This window comes from Chionomys nivalis, chromosome 21 (assembly GCF_950005125.1).
Source record: "Chionomys nivalis chromosome 21, mChiNiv1.1, whole genome shotgun sequence".
NCBI lineage: Eukaryota > Metazoa > Chordata > Mammalia > Rodentia > Cricetidae > Chionomys > Chionomys nivalis.
The window spans coordinates 54,840,887-54,854,780 of NC_080106.1; positions in this window are offsets into that span (position 1 = coordinate 54,840,887).

Consider the following 13,894-nt stretch of genomic DNA (forward strand, 5'->3'; position numbering starts at 1 on the left):
GTTCTAACATTGCTTTCACACGTAGCAAACAACTGTCTTCACAAAGAAACGCATGTGCGTTTCTTACTAAAGCTTTCGTGAAATTAATAAACTTTCTAAAGAACACGATTATCTTTCAAAGGAAAGCTTGTACTGAGAAAAGCAACACTGATCTCAGTTCTAACAGTGCTTTCACACGTAGCAAACAACTGCTTGTCTTTACAAACAAACGCATGTGCGTTTCTTACTAAAGCGTTCTTGATATTAATAAACTTCCCAAAGAACGCGATTATCTTTCAAAGGAAAGCATGTACTGAGAAAAGCAACACTGATCTCAGTTCTAACAGTGCTTTCACACGTAGCAAACAACTGCATGTCTTTACAAAGAAACGCATGTGCGTTTCTTACTAAAGCTTTCGTTAAATTAATAAACTTCCGAAAGAACGCGATTATCTTTCAAAGGAAATCTTGTACTGAGAAAAGCAACACTGATCTCTGTTCTAAGAGTGCTTTCACACGTAGCAAACAAGTGCGTGTCTTTACAAAGAAACGCATGTGCATTTTTACTAAAGCTTTCGTAAAATTAATAAACTTCCGAAAGAACGCGATTATCTTTCAAAGGAAAGCTTGTACTGAGAAAAGCAACACTGATCTCAGTTCTAACAGTGCTTTCACACATAGCAAAAAAATGCTTGTCTTTACAAAGAAACGCATGTGCGATTTTTACTAAAGCTTTCGTGAAATTAATAAACTTCCAAAAGAATGCGATTATCTTTCAAAGTAAAGCTTGTACTGAGAAAAGCAATACTGATCTCAGTTCTAACAGTGCTTTCACACGTAGCAAACAACTGTCTTCACAAAGAAACGCATGTGCGTTTCTTACTAAAGCTTTCGTGAAATTAATAAACTTTCTAAAGAACACGATTATCTTTCAAAGGAAAGCTTGTACTGAGAAAAGCAACACTGATCTCAGTTCTAACAGTGCTTTCAAACGTAGCAAACAAGTGCTTGTCTTTACATGGAAACACATGTGCGTTTCTTACTAAAGCTTTCGTGAAATTAATCAAGTTTCTAAAGAACGCGATTATCTTTCAAAGTAAAGCTTGTACTGAGAAAAGCAACACTGATCTCAGTTCTAACAGTGCTTTCACACGTAGCAAACAAGTGCTTGTCTTTACATAGAAACACATGTGCGTTTCTTACTGAAGCTTTCGTGAAATTTATCAACTTTCTAAAGAACGCGATTATCTTTCAAAGGAAAGCTTGTACTGAGAAAAGCAACACTGATCTCAGTTCTAACAGTGCTTTCACACGTAGCAAACAGCTGTCTTCACAAAGAAACGCATTTGCGTTTCTTACTAAAGCTTTCGTGAAATTAATAAACTTTCTAAAGAACGCGATTATCTTTCAAAGGAAAGCTTGTACTGAGAAAAGCAACACTGATCTCAGTTCTAACAGTGCTTTCACACGTAGCAAACAACTGCTTGTCTTTACAAACAAACGCATGTGCGTTTCTTACTAAAGCTTTCTTGATATTAATAAACTTCCGAAAGAACGCGATTATCTTTCAAAGGAAAGCATGTACTGAGTAAAGCAACACTGATCTCAGTTCTAACAGTGCTTTCACACGTAGGAAACAACTGCTTGTCTTTACAAAGAAACGCATGTGCGTTTCTTACTAAAGCTTTCGTGAAATTAATAAACTTCCGAAAGAACGCGATTATCTTTCAAAGGAAAGCTTGTACTGAGAAAAGCAACACTGATCTCAGTTCTAACAGTACTTTTACACGTAGCAAACAAGTGCTTGTTTTTACAAAGAAACGCATGTGCATTTTTACTAAAGCTTTCGTAAAATTAATAAACTTCCAAAAGAACGCGATTATCTTTCAAAGAAAAGCTTGTACTGAGAAAAGCAACACTGATCTCAGTTCACACAGTGCTTCCACACGTAGCAAACAAGTGCTTGTCTTTACAAAGAAACACCTGTGCATTTTTACTAAAGCTTTCGTAAAATTAATAAACTTCCGAAAGAACTCGATTATCTTTCAAAGGAAAGCTTGTACTGAGAAAAGCAACAATGATCTCAGTTCTAACAGTGCTTTCAGGCGTAGCAAACAAGTGCTTGTCTTGACAAAGAAACGCATATGCGTTTCTTACTAAAGCTTTCGTGAAATTAATAAACTTCGGAAAGAATGCGATTATCTTTCAAAGTAAAGCTTGTACTGAGAAAAGCAACACTGATCTCAGTTCTAACAGTGCTTTCACACGTAGCAAACAAGTGCTTGTCTTTACATAGAAACACATGTGCGTTTCTTACTAAAGCTTTCGTGAAATTAATCAACTTTCTAAAGAACGCGATTATTTTTCAAAGGAAAGCTTGTACTGAGAAAAGCAACACTGATCTCAGTTCTAACAGGGCTTTCACACGTAGCAAACAAGTGCTTGTCTTTACAAAGAAACGCATGTGTGTTTCTTACTAAAGCTTTCGTGAAATTAATAAACTTTCTAAAGAACGCGATTATCTTTCAAAGGAAAGCTTGTACTGAGAAAAGCAACACTGATGTCAGTTCTAACAGTGCTTTCACACGTAGGAAACAACTGCTTCTCTTTACAAGCAAACGCATGTGCGTTTCTTACTAAAGCTTTCTTGATATTAATAAACTTCCGAAAGAACGCGATTATCTTTCAAAGGAAAGCATGTACTGAGTAAAGCAACACTGATCTCAGTTCTAACAGTGCTTTCACACGTAGGAAACAACTGCTTGTCTTTACAAAGAAACGCATGTGCGTTTCTTACTAAAGCTTTCGTGAAATTAATAAACTTCCGAAAGAACGCGATTATCTTTCAAAGGAAAGCTTGTACTGAGAAACGCAACACTGATCTCAGTTCTAACAGTACTTTTACACGTAGCAAACAAGTGCTTGTTTTTACAAAGAAACGCATGTGCATTTTTACTAAAGCTTTCGTAAAATTAATAAACTTCCAAAAGAACGCGATTATCTTTCAAAGAAAAGCTTGTACTGAGAAAAGCAACACTGATCTCAGTTCACACAGTGCTTCCACACGTAGCAAACAAGTGCTTGTCTTTACAAAGAAACACCTGTGCATTTTTACTAAAGCTTTCGTAAAATTAATAAACTTCCGAAAGAACGCGATTATCTTTCAAAGGAAAGCTTGTACTGAGAAAAGCAACACTGATCTCAGTTCTAACAGTGCTTTCAGGCGTAGCAAACAAATGCTTGTCTTGACAAAGAAACGCATATGCGTTTCTTACTAAACCTTTCGTGAAATTAATAAACTTCGGAAAGAATGCGATTATCTTTCAAAGTAAAGCTTGTACTGAGAAAAGCAACACTGATCTCAGTTCTAACAGTGCTTTCACACGTAGCAAACAAGTGCTTGTCTTTACATAGAAACACAAGAGCGTTTCTTACTAAAGCTTTCGTGAAATTAATCAACTTTCTAAAGAACGCGATTATCTTTCAAAGTAAAGCTTGTACTGAGAAAAGCAACACTGATCTCAGTTCTAACAGTGCTTTCACACGTAGCAAACAAGTGCTTGTCTTTACAAAGAAACGCACATGCTTTCGTCAAATTAATAAACTTTCGAAAGAACGCGATTATCTTTCAAAGTAAAGCTTGTACTGAGAAAAGTAACACTGATCTCAGTTCCAACAGTGCTTTCACACGTAGCAAACAACTTCTAGTCTTCACAAAAAACGCATGTGCGTTTCTTACTAAAGCTTTCGTGAAATTCATAAACTTCCGAAAGAACACGATTATCTTTCAATGGAAAGCTTGTACTGAGAAAAGCAACACTGATCTCAGTTCTAACAGAGCTTTCACACATAGCAAAAAACTGCTTGTCTTTACAAACAAACGCATGTGCGTTTCTTACTAAAGCGTTCTTGATATTAATAAACTTCCCAAAGAACGCGATTATCTTTCAAAGGAAAGCTTGTACTGAGAAAAGCAACACTGATCTCAGTTCTAACAGTGCTTTCACACGTAGCAAACAATTGCATGTCTTTACAAAGAAACGCATGTGCGTTTCTTACTAAAGCTTTCGTGAAATTAATAAACTTCCGAAAGAACGCGATTATCTTTCAAAGGAAATCTTGTACTGAGAAAAGCAACACTGATCTCAGTTCTAAGAGTGCTTACACGTAGCAAACAAGTGCGTGTCTTTACAAAGAAACGCATGTGCATTTTTACTAAAGCTTTCGTAAAATTAATAAACTTCCGAAAGAACGCGATTATCTTTCAAAGGAAAGCTTGTACTGAGAAAAGCAACACTGATCTCAGTTCTAACAGTGCTTTCACACATAGCAAAAAAATGCTTGTCTTTACAAAGAAACGCATGTGCGATTTTTACTAAAGCTTTCGTGAAATTAATAAACTTCCAAAAGAATGTGATTATCTTTCAAAGTAAAGCTTGTACTGAGAAAAGCAACACTGATCTCAGTTCTAACAGTGCTTTCACACGTAGCAAACAATTGCATGTCTTTACAAAGAAACGCATGTGCGTTTCTTACTAAAGCTTTCGTGAAATTAATAAACTTCCGAAAGAACGCGATTATCTTTCAAAGGAAAGCTTGTACTGAGAAAAGCAACACTGATCTCAGTTCTAACAGTACTTTTACACGTAGCAAACAAGTGCTTGTTTTTACAAAGAAACGCATGTGCATTTTTACTAAAGCTTTCGTAAAATTAATAAACTTCCAAAAGAACGCGATTATCTTTCAAAGAAAAGCTTGTACTGAGAAAAGCAACACTGATCTCAGTTCACACAGTGCTTCCACACGTAGCAAACAAGTGCTTGTCTTTACAAAGAAACACCTGTGCATTTTTACTAAAGCTTTCGTAAAATTAATAAACTTCCGAAAGAACTCGATTATCTTTCAAAGGAAAGCTTGTACTGAGAAAAGCAACAATGATCTCAGTTCTAACAGTGCTTTCAGGCGTAGCAAACAAGTGCTTGTCTTGACAAAGAAACGCATATGCGTTTCTTACTAAAGCTTTCGTGAAATTAATAAACTTCGGAAAGAATGCGATTATCTTTCAAAGTAAAGCTTGTACTGAGAAAAGCAACACTGATCTCAGTTCTAACAGTGCTTTCACACGTAGCAAACAAGTGCTTGTCTTTACATAGAAACACATGTGCGTTTCTTACTAAAGCTTTCGTGAAATTAATCAACTTTCTAAAGAACGCGATTATTTTTCAAAGGAAAGCTTGTACTGAGAAAAGCAACACTGATCTCAGTTCTAACAGGGCTTTCACACGTAGCAAACAAGTGCTTGTCTTTACAAAGAAACGCATGTGTGTTTCTTACTAAAGCTTTCGTGAAATTAATAAACTTTCTAAAGAACGCGATTATCTTTCAAAGGAAAGCTTGTACTGAGAAAAGCAACACTGATCTCAGTTCTAACAGTGCTATCACACGTAGGAAACAACTGCTTCTCTTTACAAACAAACGCATGTGCGTTTCTTACTAAAGCTTTCTTGATATTAATAAACTTCCGAAAGAACGCGATTATCTTTCAAAGGAAAGCATGTACTGAGTAAAGCAACACTGATCTCAGTTCTAACAGTGCTTTCACACGTAGGAAACAACTGCTTGTCTTTACAAAGAAACGCATGTGCGTTTCTTACTAAAGCTTTCGTGAAATTAATAAACTTCCGAAAGAACGCGATTATCTTTCAAAGAAAGCTTGTACTGAGAAAAGCAACACTGATCTCAGTTCTAACAGTACTTTTACACGTAGCAAACAAGTGCTTGTTTTTACAAAGAAACGCATGTGCATTTTTACTAAAGCTTTCGTAAAATTAATAAACTTCCAAAAGAACGCGATTATCTTTCAAAGAAAAGCTTGTACTGAGAAAAGCAACACTGATCTCAGTTCACACAGTGCTTCCACACGTAGCAAACAAGTGCTTGTCTTTACAAAGAAACACCTGTGCATTTTTACTAAAGCTTTCGTAAAATTAATAAACTTCCGAAAGAACGCGATTATCTTTCAAAGGAAAGCTTGTACTGAGAAAAGCAACACTGATCTCAGTTCTAACAGTGCTTTCAGGCGTAGCAAACAAGTGCTTGTCTTGACAAAGAAACGCATATGCGTTTCTTACTAAACCTTTCGTGAAATTAATAAACTTCGGAAAGAATGCGATTATCTTTCAAAGTAAAGCTTGTACTGAGAAAAGCAACACTGATCTCAGTTCTAACAGTGCTTTCACACGTAGCAAACAAGTGCTTGTCTTTACATAGAAACACAAGAGCGTTTCTTACTAAAGCTTTCGTGAAATTAATCAACTTTCTAAAGAACGCGATTATCTTTCAAAGTAAAGCTTGTACTGAGAAAAGCAACACTGATCTCAGTTCTAACAGTGCTTTCACACGTAGCAAACAAGTGCTTGTCTTTACAAAGAAACGCACATGCTTTCGTCAAATTAATAAACTTTCGAAAGAACGCGATTATCTTTCAAAGTAAAGCTTGTACTGAGAAAAGCAACACTGATCTCAGTTCTAACAGTGCTTTCACACGTAGCAAACAAGTGCTTGTCTTTACATAGAAACACATGTGCGTTTCTTACTGAAGCTTTCGTGAAATTAATCAACTTTCTAAAGAACGCGATTATCTTTCAAAGGAAAGCTTGTACTGAGAAAAGCAACACTGATCTCAGTTCTAACAGTGCTTTCACACGTAGCAAACAGCTGTCTTCACAAAGAAACGCATTTGCGTTTCTTACTAAAGCTTTCGTGAAATTAATAAACTTTCTAAAGAACGCGATTATCTTTCAAAGGAAAGCTTGTACTGAGAAAAGCAACACTGATCTCAGTTCTAACAGTGCTTTCACACGTAGCAAACAACTGCTTGTCTTTACAAACAAACGCATGTGCGTTTCTTACTAAAGCTTTCTTGATATTAATAAACTTCCGAAAGAACGCGATTATCTTTCAAAGGAAAGCATGTACTGAGTAAAGCAACACTGATCTCAGTTCTAACAGTGCTTTCACACGTAGGAAACAACTGCTTGTCTTTACAAAGAAACGCATGTGCGTTTCTTACTAAAGCTTTCGTGAAATTAATAAACTTCCGAAAGAACGCGATTATCTTTCAAAGGAAAGCTTGTACTGAGAAAAGCAACACTGATCTCAGTTCTAACAGTACTTTTACACGTAGCAAACAAGTGCTTGTTTTTACAAAGAAACGCATGTGCATTTTTACTAAAGCTTTCGTAAAATTAATAAACTTCCAAAAGAAGGCGATTATCTTTCAAAGAAAAGCTTGTACTGAGAAAAGCAACACTGATCTCAGTTCACACAGTGCTTCCACACGTAGCAAACAAGTGCTTGTCTTTACAAAGAAACACCTGTGCATTTTTACTAAAGCTTTCGTAAAATTAATAAACTTCCGAAAGAACTCGATTATCTTTCAAAGGAAAGCTTGTACTGAGAAAAGCAACAATGATCTCAGTTCTAACAGTGCTTTCAGGCGTAGCAAACAAGTGCTTGTCTTGACAAAGAAACGCATATGCGTTTCTTACTAAAGCTTTCGTGAAATTAATAAACTTCGGAAAGAATGCGATTATCTTTCAAAGTAAAGCTTGTACTGAGAAAAGCAACACTGATCTCAGTTCTAACAGTGCTTTCACACGTAGCAAACAAGTGCTTGTCTTTACATAGAAACACATGTGCGTTTCTTACTAAAGCTTTCGTGAAATTCATCAACTTTCTAAAGAACGCGATTATCTTTCAAAGGAAAGCTTGTACTGAGAAAAGCAACACTGATCTCAGTTCTAACAGGGCTTTCACACGTAGCAAACAAGTGCTTGTCTTTACAAAGAAACGCATGTGTGTTTCTTACTAAAGCTTTCGTGAAATTAATAAACTTTCTAAAGAACGCGATTATCTTTCAAAGGAAAGCTTGTACTGAGAAAAGCAACACTGATGTCAGTTCTAACAGTGCTTTCACACGTAGCAAACAATTGCATGTCTTTACAAAGAAACGCATGTGCGTTTCTTACTAAAGCTTTCGTGAAATTAATAAACTTCCGAAAGAACGCGATTATCTTTCAAAGGAAATCTTGTACTGAGAAAAGCAACACTGATCTCAGTTCTAAGAGTGCTTACACGTAGCAAACAAGTGCGTGTCTTTACAAAGAAACGCATGTGCATTTTTACTAAAGCTTTCGTAAAATTAATAAACTTCCGAAAGAACGCGATTATCTTTCAAAGGAAAGCTTGTACTGAGAAAAGCAACACTGATCTCAGTTCTAACAGTGCTTTCACACATAGCAAAAAAATGCTTGTCTTTACAAAGAAACGCATGTGCGATTTTTACTAAAGCTTTCGTGAAATTAATAAACTTCCAAAAGAATGTGATTATCTTTCAAAGTAAAGCTTGTACTGAGAAAAGCAACACTGATCTCAGTTCTAACAGTGCTTTCACACGTAGCAAACAAGTGCTTGTCTTTACATGGAAACACATGTGCGTTTCTTACTAAAGCTTTCGTGAAATTAATCAAGTTTCTAAAGAACGCGATTATCTTTCAAAGTAAAGCTTGTACTGAGAAAAGCAACACTGATCTCAGTTCTAACAGTGCTTTCACACGTAGCAAACAAGTGCTTGTCTTTACATAGAAACACATGTGCGTTTCTTACTGAAGCTTTCGTGAAATTTATCAACTTTCTAAAGAACGCGATTATCTTTCAAAGGAAAGCTTGTACTGAGAAAAGCAACACTGATCTCAGTTCTAACAGTGCTTTCACACGTAGCAAACAGCTGTCTTCACAAAGAAACGCATTTGCGTTTCTTACTAAAGCTTTCGTAAAATTAATAAACTTTCTAAAGAACGCGATTATCTTTCAAAGGAAAGCTTGTACTGAGAAAAGCAACACTGATCTCAGTTCTAACAGTGCTTTCACACGTAGCAAACAACTGCTTGTCTTTACAAACAAACGCATGTGCGTTTCTTACTAAAGCTTTCTTGATATTAATAAACTTCCGAAAGAACGCGATTATCTTTCAAAGGAAAGCATGTACTGAGTAAAGCAACACTGATCTCAGTTCTAACAGTGCTTTCACACGTAGGAAACAACTGCTTGTCTTTACAAAGAAACGCATGTGCGTTTCTTACTAAAGCTTTCGTGAAATTAATAAACTTCCGAAAGAACGCGATTATCTTTCAAAGGAAAGCTTGTACTGAGAAAAGCAACACTGATCTCAGTTCTAACAGTACTTTTACACGTAGCAAACAAGTGCTTGTTTTTACAAAGAAACGCATGTGCATTTTTACTAAAGCTTTCGTAAAATTAATAAACTTCCAAAAGAACGCGATTATCTTTCAAAGAAAAGCTTGTACTGAGAAAAGCAACACTGATCTCAGTTCACACAGTGCTTCCACACGTAGCAAACAAGTGCTTGTCTTTACAAAGAAACACCTGTGCATTTTTACTAAAGCTTTCGTAAAATTAATAAACTTCCGAAAGAACTCGATTATCTTTCAAAGGAAAGCTTGTACTGAGAAAAGCAACAATGATCTCAGTTCTAACAGTGCTTTCAGGCGTAGCAAACAAGTGCTTGTCTTGACAAAGAAACGCATATGCGTTTCTTACTAAAGCTTTCGTGAAATTAATAAACTTCGGAAAGAATGCGATTATCTTTCAAAGTAAAGCTTGTACTGAGAAAAGCAACACTGATCTCAGTTCTAACAGTGCTTTCACACGTAGCAAACAAGTGCTTGTCTTTACATAGAAACACATGTGCGTTTCTTACTAAAGCTTTCGTGAAATTAATCAACTTTCTAAAGAACGCGATTATTTTTCAAAGGAAAGCTTGTACTGAGAAAAGCAACACTGATCTCAGTTCTAACAGGGCTTTCACACGTAGCAAACAAGTGCTTGTCTTTACAAAGAAACGCATGTGTGTTTCTTACTAAAGCTTTCGTGAAATTAATAAACTTTCTAAAGAACGCGATTATCTTTCAAAGGAAAGCTTGTACTGAGAAAAGCAACACTGATGTCAGTTCTAACAGTGCTTTCACACGTAGGAAACAACTGCTTCTCTTTACAAACAAACGCATGTGCGTTTCTTACTAAAGCTTTCTTGATATTAATAAACTTCCGAAAGAACGCGATTATCTTTCAAAGGAAAGCATGTACTGAGTAAAGCAACACTGATCTCAGTTCTAACAGTGCTTTCACACGTAGGAAACAACTGCTTGTCTTTACAAAGAAACGCATGTGCGTTTCTTACTAAAGCTTTCGTGAAATTAATAAACTTCCGAAAGAACGCGATTATCTTTCAAAGGAAAGCTTGTACTGAGAAAAGCAACACTGATCTCAGTTCTAACAGTACTTTTACACGTAGCAAACAAGTGCTTGTTTTTACAAAGAAACGCATGTGCATTTTTACTAAAGCTTTCGTAAAATTAATAAACTTCCAAAAGAACGCGATTATCTTTCAAAGAAAAGCTTGTACTGAGAAAAGCAACACTGATCTCAGTTCACACAGTGCTTCCACACGTAGCAAACAAGTGCTTGTCTTTACAAAGAAACACCTGTGCATTTTTACTAAAGCTTTCGTAAAATTAATAAACTTCCGAAAGAACGCGATTATCTTTCAAAGGAAAGCTTGTACTGAGAAAAGCAACACTGATCTCAGTTCTAACAGTGCTTTCAGGCGTAGCAAACAAGTGCTTGTCTTGACAAAGAAACGCATATGCGTTTCTTACTAAACCTTTCGTGAAATTAATAAACTTCGGAAAGAATGCGATTATCTTTCAAAGTAAAGCTTGTACTGAGAAAAGCAACACTGATCTCAGTTCTAACAGTGCTTTCACACGTAGCAAACAAGTGCTTGTCTTTACATAGAAACACAAGAGCGTTTCTTACTAAAGCTTTCGTGAAATTAATCAACTTTCTAAAGAACGCGATTATCTTTCAAAGTAAAGCTTGTACTGAGAAAAGCAACACTGATCTCAGTTCTAACAGTGCTTTCACACGTAGCAAACAAGTGCTTGTCTTTACAAAGAAACGCACATGCTTTCGTCAAATTAATAAACTTTCGAAAGAACGCGATTATCTTTCAAAGTAAAGCTTGTACTGAGAAAAGTAACACTGATCTCAGTTCCAACAGTGCTTTCACACGTAGCAAACAACTTCTAGTCTTCACAAAAAACGCATGTGCGTTTCTTACTAAAGCTTTCGTGAAATTCATAAACTTCCGAAAGAACACGATTATCTTTCAAAGGAAAGCTTGTACTGAGAAAAGCAACACTGATCTCAGTTCTAACAGAGCTTTCACACATAGCAAAAAACTGCTTGTCTTTACAAACAAACGCATGTGCGTTTCTTACTAAAGCGTTCTTGATATTAATAAACTTCCCAAAGAACGCGATTATCTTTCAAAGTAAAGCTTGTACTGAGAAAAGCAACACTGATCTCAGTTCTAACAGTGCTTTCACACGTAGCAAACAATTGCATGTCTTTACAAAGAAACGCATGTGCGTTTCTTACTAAAGCTTTCGTGAAATTAATAAACTTCCGAAAGAACGCGATTATCTTTCAAAGGAAATCTTGTACTGAGAAAAGCAACACTGATCTCAGTTCTAAGAGTGCTTACACGTAGCAAACAAGTGCGTGTCTTTACAAAGAAACGCATGTGCATTTTTACTAAAGCTTTCGTAAAATTAATAAACTTCCGAAAGAACGCGATTATCTTTCAAAGGAAAGCTTGTACTGAGAAAAGCAACACTGATCTCAGTTCTAACAGTGCTTTCACACATAGCAAAAAAATGCTTGTCTTTACAAAGAAACGCATGTGCGATTTTTACTAAAGCTTTCGTGAAATTAATAAACTTCCAAAAGAATGTGATTATCTTTCAAAGTAAAGCTTGTACTGAGAAAAGCAACACTGATCTCAGTTCTAACAGTGCTTTCACACGTAGCAAACAACTGTCTTCACAAAGAAACGCATGTGCATTTCTTACTAAAGCTTTCGTGAAATTAATCAACTTTCTAAAGAACGCGATTATCTTTCAAAGTAAAGCTTGTACTGAGAAAAGCAACACTGATCTCAGTTCTAACAGTGCTTTCACACGTAGCAAACAAGTGCTTGTCTTTACATAGAAACACATGTGCGTTTCTTACTGAAGCTTTCGTGAAATTAATCAACTTTCTAAAGAACGCGATTATCTTTCAAAGGAAAGCTTGTACTGAGAAAAGCAACACTGATCTCAGTTCTAACAGTGCTTTCACACGTAGCAAACAGCTGTCTTCACAAAGAAACGCATTTGCGTTTCTTACTAAAGCTTTCGTGAAATTAATAAACTTTCTAAAGAACGCGATTATCTTTCAAAGGAAAGCTTGTACTGAGAAAAGCAACACTGATCTCAGTTCTAACAGTGCTTTCACACGTAGCAAACAACTGCTTGTCTTTACAAACAAACGCATGTGCGTTTCTTACTAAAGCTTTCTTGATATTAATAAACTTCCGAAAGAACGCGATTATCTTTCAAAGGAAAGCATGTACTGAGTAAAGCAACACTGATCTCAGTTCTAACAGTGCTTTCACACGTAGGAAACAACTGCTTGTCTTTACAAAGAAACGCATGTGCGTTTCTTACTAAAGCTTTCGTGAAATTAATAAACTTCCGAAAGAACGCGATTATCTTTCAAAGGAAAGCTTGTACTGAGAAAAGCAACACTGATCTCAGTTCTAACAGTACTTTTACACGTAGCAAACAAGTGCTTGTTTTTACAAAGAAACGCATGTGCATTTTTACTAAAGCTTTCGTAAAATTAATAAACTTCCAAAAGAACGCGATTATCTTTCAAAGAAAAGCTTGTACTGAGAAAAGCAACACTGATCTCAGTTCACACAGTGCTTCCACACGTAGCAAACAAGTGCTTGTCTTTACAAAGAAACACCTGTGCATTTTTACTAAAGCTTTCGTAAAATTAATAAACTTCCGAAAGAACTCGATTATCTTTCAAAGGAAAGCTTGTACTGAGAAAAGCAACAATGATCTCAGTTCTAACAGTGCTTTCAGGCGTAGCAAACAAGTGCTTGTCTTGACAAAGAAACGCATATGCGTTTCTTACTAAAGCTTTCGTGAAATTAATAAACTTCGGAAAGAATGCGATTATCTTTCAAAGTAAAGCTTGTACTGAGAAAAGCAACACTGATCTCAGTTCTAACAGTGCTTTCACACGTAGCAAACAAGTGCTTGTCTTTACATAGAAACACATGTGCGTTTCTTACTAAAGCTTTCGTGAAATTCATCAACTTTCTAAAGAACGCGATTATCTTTCAAAGGAAAGCTTGTACTGAGAAAAGCAACACTGATCTCAGTTCTAACAGGGCTTTCACACGTAGCAAACAAGTGCTTGTCTTTACAAAGAAACGCATGTGTGTTTCTTACTAAAGCTTTCGTGAAATTAATAAACTTTCTAAAGAACGCGATTATCTTTCAAAGGAAAGCTTGTACTGAGAAAAGCAACACTGATGTCAGTTCTAACAGTGCTTTCACACGTAGGAAACAACTGCTTCTCTTTACAAACAAACGCATGTGCGTTTCTTACTAAAGCTTTCTTGATATTAATAAACTTCCGAAAGAACGCGATTATCTTTCAAAGGAAAGCATGTACTGAGTAAAGCAACACTGATCTCAGTTCTAACAGTGCTTTCACACGTAGGAAACAAGTGCTTGTCTTTACAAAGAAACGCATGTGCGTTTCTTACTAAAGCTTTCGTGAAATTAATAAACTTCCGAAAGAACGCGATTATCTTTCAAAGGAAAGCTTGTACTGAGAAAAGCAACACTGATCTCAGTTCTAACAGTACTTTTACACGTAGCAAACAAGTGCTTGTTTTTACAAAGAAACGCATGTGCATTTTTACTAAAGC